This window comes from Canis aureus, chromosome 13, assembly GCF_053574225.1.
Source record: "Canis aureus isolate CA01 chromosome 13, VMU_Caureus_v.1.0, whole genome shotgun sequence".
Classification (NCBI taxonomy): domain Eukaryota; kingdom Metazoa; phylum Chordata; class Mammalia; order Carnivora; family Canidae; genus Canis; species Canis aureus.
In genome coordinates this window covers 6,220,614-6,226,102 of record NC_135623.1, presented here as the reverse complement: position 1 = coordinate 6,226,102, position 5,489 = coordinate 6,220,614, and positions in this window count along the sequence as shown.

Genomic DNA, 5,489 nt, shown 5'->3' with positions numbered 1-5,489 from the left:
TCAGTAGCCTTTGGCAAACGTCTCTAGTGAAGACGTGCGAAACTCACTTGGCAGACAGTGTGGATCTGTGAGGGACTGAGGGTGAGCTCAACTCTCCGAAGTAAGATGCTTTTGGACAAGGCGTTAGCTACATTCACACATATATGGAACTTAGTATGTTGCACCAGTCTACCACAGGAATTACTAGGAAATCGCTGGATTTAGATAGGAGGCACTAGTCTTGTAGGCCGGGAGACTCCAATTACATCTCCCAACACTTCCGTCACGCAGCAGGCTTAGACCTTTTCGAAGCAGAGGGTACCTGCAGGCAGGATGTGGAGGTACAGGCCATAAGCTCAACTCTCAGAAGTGTGTATGCATGGGAGACTGATGTCTGCTACCTACTCGGGCATGGGATTCGGAATCTAGCTACACTCTGATTGAAGAAGGCCATTGGAAAACGCTGTATTAAACTCACATACACGTGAGTTCAGGCCCAATGCTTACACATGCTCTTCTCCCAACCTCTCCCAGCACCTAACATAAGGATGTTAGCAGCTACGTCTACAGTCAGGCAGGATGCGGGAGGGTTCTGCCTTGACCTCAGTTCTCACAGGGAAGCAGGCCTAGAAGCCAGCTCGCAACTAGCTGCGTTCTTATCGCAGTGAGAAGGTAGCAGTATTCTGAGTCAGTAGGTCCAAGATTACCACTCTGCTGCACCTGGAGATACCATCCATGTCTGCATTGTTAAGTTGCGTCTCACAAGCCCTTGGTAAACGTCTCTAGTGAAGACGTGTGAAACTCACTCTGCAGGCAGTGTGCAACTGTTAAGGACTGAGGGTGATCTCAAATCTCAGAAGTAAGATGCTTTTGGACAAGGCGTTCAGCCACCTTCTCACATATGGAACTTAGTATGCAGCACCAGTCTACCACAGGAATTACTAGGAAATCGCTGGATTGAGCTTGGAGGCACTAGTCTTGTGTGCCTGGAGACTCCAATTACCTCTCCCAACACTTCCGTCACGCAGCAGGCTTAGGCCTTTTCGAAGCGGAGGGTACCTGCAGGCAGGATGTGGAGGTACAGGCCATAAGCTCAACTCTCAGAAGTGTTTATGCATGGGAGACACATGTCTGCTACCCACTCGGGTATGGGAGTTGGAACATAGCTACACTCTGATTGAAGAAGGCCATTGGAAAACCCTGTATTCAACTCACATTCACGTGAGTTCAGGTCCAATGCTTACACATGCTATTCCCCCAACCTCTCCCAGCACCTAACATAAGGATGATAGCAGCTACGTCTATAGTCACGCAGGATGCGGGAGGGTTGTGCCTGACCTCAGCTCTCACAGGGAAGCAGGCCTAGAAGCCAGCTCTCAACTAGCCGCATTCTTATCGCAGTGAGAAGGTAGCAGTATTCTGAGTCAGGAGGTTAAAAGGTTACCACTCTACTGCACCTGGAGCTACCGTCCAGTTCTGCATTGTTAAGTTGCGTCTCACAAACCTTTGGCAAACGTCTCTGGTGAAGACGTGTGAAACTCACTCTGCAGGCAGTGTGGAATTGTGAACGACTGAGGGTGAGCTCAATCTCAGAAGTAAGATGCTTTTGGACAAGGCGTTCAGCCACCTTCTAACATATGGAACTTAGTATACAGCACCAGTCTACCACAGGAATTACTAGGAAATCGCTGGATTGAGCTTGGAGGCACTAGTCTTGTGTGCCTGGAGACCTCAATTACCTCTCCCAACACTTCCGTCACGCAGCAGGTCTAGGCCTTTTAGAAGCGAAAGGTAACTGCAGGCAGGATGCTGAAGTACAGGCCGTAAGCTCAAGTCTCAGAAGTAATCATGAGAGGCAGATGTCTTCAAAGCACTAGTACATGAGAGTTGGAAGCTAGCTACACTCTGATTGAATAAGACCATTAGAAAACGCTGTATTCAACTCAGATACACGTGTGTTCAGGCCCAATGCTTACACATGCTATTCTCCAAACTACTACCAGCACCTAACATTAGGATGTTAGCAGCTACGTCTACAGTCAGGCAGGATGCGGGAGGGTTCTGCCCTGACCTCAGCTCTCACAGGGAAGCAGGCTTAGAAGTCAGCTCTCAACAAGCGGCGTTCTTATCGCAGTGAGAAGGTAGCAGTATTCTAAGTCAGTAGGTTCCAAGATTACCACTCTGCTGCACCTGGAGATACTGTCTAAGTCTGCCTTCTTAAGTTGCGTCTCACAAGGCTTTGGCAAACGCCTCTGGTGAAGACGTGCGAAACTCACTCTGCAGGCAGTGTGGAACTGTGAGAGACTGAGGGTGAGCTCAACTCTCTGAAGTAAGATGCTTTTGGAAAAGGCGTTCAGCTACCTTCTCACATAGGGAACTTAGTATGTAGCACTTGTCAACCACAGAAATTACTAGGAAACCGCTGGATTTAGATAGGAGGCAGTAGTCTTGTGTGCCTGGTGACTCCAATTTCCTCTCCCAACACTTCCGTCACGCAGCAGGCTTAGGCCTTTTCGAAGCGAAGTGTACCTGCAGGCATGATGTGGAGCTACAGGCCAAAAGCTCAACTCTCAGAAGTGTGTATGCATGAGAAGCAGATGTCTGCTAACCACTCGTTTAGGCAAGTTGGAACCTAGCTACACTCTGATTTTAGAAGGCCTTTGTAAATCGATGTATTCAACTCAGATACACGTGAGTTCAGACCCAGTGCTTACACATGCTATTCCCCCAACCTCTCCCAGCACCTAACATAAGGATGTTAGCAGCTACGTCTACCTTACGCAGGATGCGCGTGGGTTCTCCCCTGACCCCAGCTCTCGCAGGGAAGCAGGCCTGGAAGCCAGCTCTCACGTAGCTGCGTTCTTATGGCAGTGAGAAGGTAGCAGTATTCTGAGTCAGTAGGTTCCAAGATTACCATTCTACTGCACCTGGAGATACCGTCCAGGTCTGTATTGTTAAGTTGCGTCTCAGAAGACTTTGACAAACGTCTCTGGTGGAGACGTGTGAAACTCACTCTGCAGGCAGTGTGGAACTGTGAAGGACTGAGGGTAAGCTCAACTCTCAGAAGTAAGATGCTTTTGGACAAGGCGTTCAGCCACCTTCTCACATATGGAACTTAGTATGCAGCACCAGTCTACCACAGGAATTACTAGGAAATCGCTGGACTCAGCTTGGAGGCACTAGTCTTGTGTGCCTGGAGACTCCAATTACCTCTCCCAACACTTCCGTCATGCAGCATGCTTAGGCCTTTTTGAAGAGAATGGTACCTGCAGGCAGGATGTGGAGGTACAGGCCAAAAGCTCAACTCTCAGAAGTGTGTATGCATGAGAGGCAGATGTCTGCTACCCACCCATTTAGGCAAGTTGGAACCTAGCTACACTCTGATTTTAGAAGGCCTTTGTATATCGCTGTATTCAACTCAGATACACGTGAGTTCAGACCCAATGCTTACACATGCTATTCCTCCAACCTCTCCAAGCACCTAACATAGGGATGTTAGCAGGTATGTCTACAGTCAGGCAGGATGCGGGAGGGTTCTGCCCTGACCTCAGCTCTCACAGGGAAGCAGGTCTAGAAGCCAACTCTCACCTAGCTGCGTTCTTATTGCAGTGAGAAGGTAGCAATATTCTGATTCAGTAGGTTCCAAGATTACCACTCTACTGCACCTGGAGATACCGTCTAAGTCTGCATTGTTAAGTTGCGTCTCAGAAGCCTTTGGCAAACGCCTCTGGTGAAGACGTGCGAAACTCACTCTGCAGGCAGTGTGGAACTGTTAAGGACTGAGGGTGAGCTCAACTCTCCGAAGTAAGATGCTTTTGGACAAGGCGTTAGCTACATTCACACATATATGGAACTTAGTATGTTGCACCAGACTACCACAGGAATTACTAGGAAATCGCTGGATTTAGATAGGAGGCACTAGTCTTGTAGGCCGGGAGACTCCAATTACATCTCCCAACACTTCCGTCATGCAGCAGGATTAGACCTTTTCGAAGCGGAGGGTACCTGAAGGCAGGATGTGGAGGTACAGGCCATAAGCTCAACTCTCAGAAGTGTGTATGCATGGGAGACTGATGTCTGCTACCTACTCGGGATAGGATTCGGAACCTAGCAACACTCTGATTGAAGAAGGCCATTGGAAAACGCTGTATTCAAGTACATACACGTGATTCAGGCCCGATGCTTACACATGCTCTTCCCCCAACCTCTCCGAGTACCTAACATAAGGATGTTAGCAGCTACGTCTACAGTCAGGCAGGATGCGGGAGGGTTCTGCCTTGACCTCAGTTCTCACAGGGAAGCAGGCCTAGAAGCCAGCTCGCAACTAGCTGCGTTCTTATCGCAGTGATAGGTACCAGTATTCTGAGTCAGTAGGTTCCAAGATTACCACTCTGCTGCACCTGGAGATATCGTCCATGTCTGCATTGTTAAGTTGCGTCTCACAAGCCTTTGGCAAACGTCTCTGGTGAAGACGTGTGAAACTCACTCTGCAGGCATTGTGGAACTGTGAAGGACTGAGTGTGAGCTCAACTCTCAGAAGTAAGATGCTTTTGGATAAGACATTCAGCTATCTTCTCACATATGGAACTTAGTAGGCAGCACCAGTATACCACAGGAATTACTAGGAAATCGCTGGATTTAGATAGGTGGCACTAGTCTTGTGAGCCGGGAGACTCCAATTACATCTCCCAACACTTCCGTCACGCAGCAGGCTTAGGCCTTTACGAAGCGTAGGGTACCTGCAGGCAGGATGTGGAGGTACAGGCCATAAGCTCAACTCTCAGAAGTGTGTATGCATGGGAGACAGATGTCTGCTACCCACTCGGGCATGGGAGTTGGAACCTAGCTACACTCTGATTGAAGAAGTCCGTTGGAAAACGCTGTATTCAATTCAGATACACGTGAGTTCTGGCTCAATGGTTACACATACTATTCCCCCAACCTCTCCCAGCACCTAACATTAGGATGTTAGCAGCTACACCTACAGTCAGGCAGGATGCGGGAGGGTTCTGCCCTGTCCTCAGCTCTCACAGGGAAGCATGTCTTGAAGCCAGCTGTCAACTAGCTGCATTCCTATGGCAGTGAGAAGGTAGCAGTATTCTGAGTCAGGAGGTTCCAAGATTACCAGTTTACTGCACCTGGGGATACCCTCCAGGTCTGCATTGTTACCCTGCGTCTCAGAAGCCTCTGGCAAACGTCTCTGGTGAAGACGTGCGAAACTCACTCTGCAGGCAGTGTGGAACTGTGAGGGACTGAGGCTGAGCTCAACTCTCAGAAGTAAGATGCTTTTGGACAAGGCGTTCAGCTACCCTCTCACGTATGGAACTTAGTATGTAGCACCAGTCTACCACAGGAATTACTAGGAAATCGCTGGACTGAGCTTGGAGGCACTAGTCTTGTGTGCCGGGTGATTCCAACTACCTCTCCCAACACTTCCGTGAAGCAGCGAGCCTAGGCCTTTTGGAAGCGAAAGGTATCTGCAGGCAGGATGTAGGGTTACAGGCCATAAG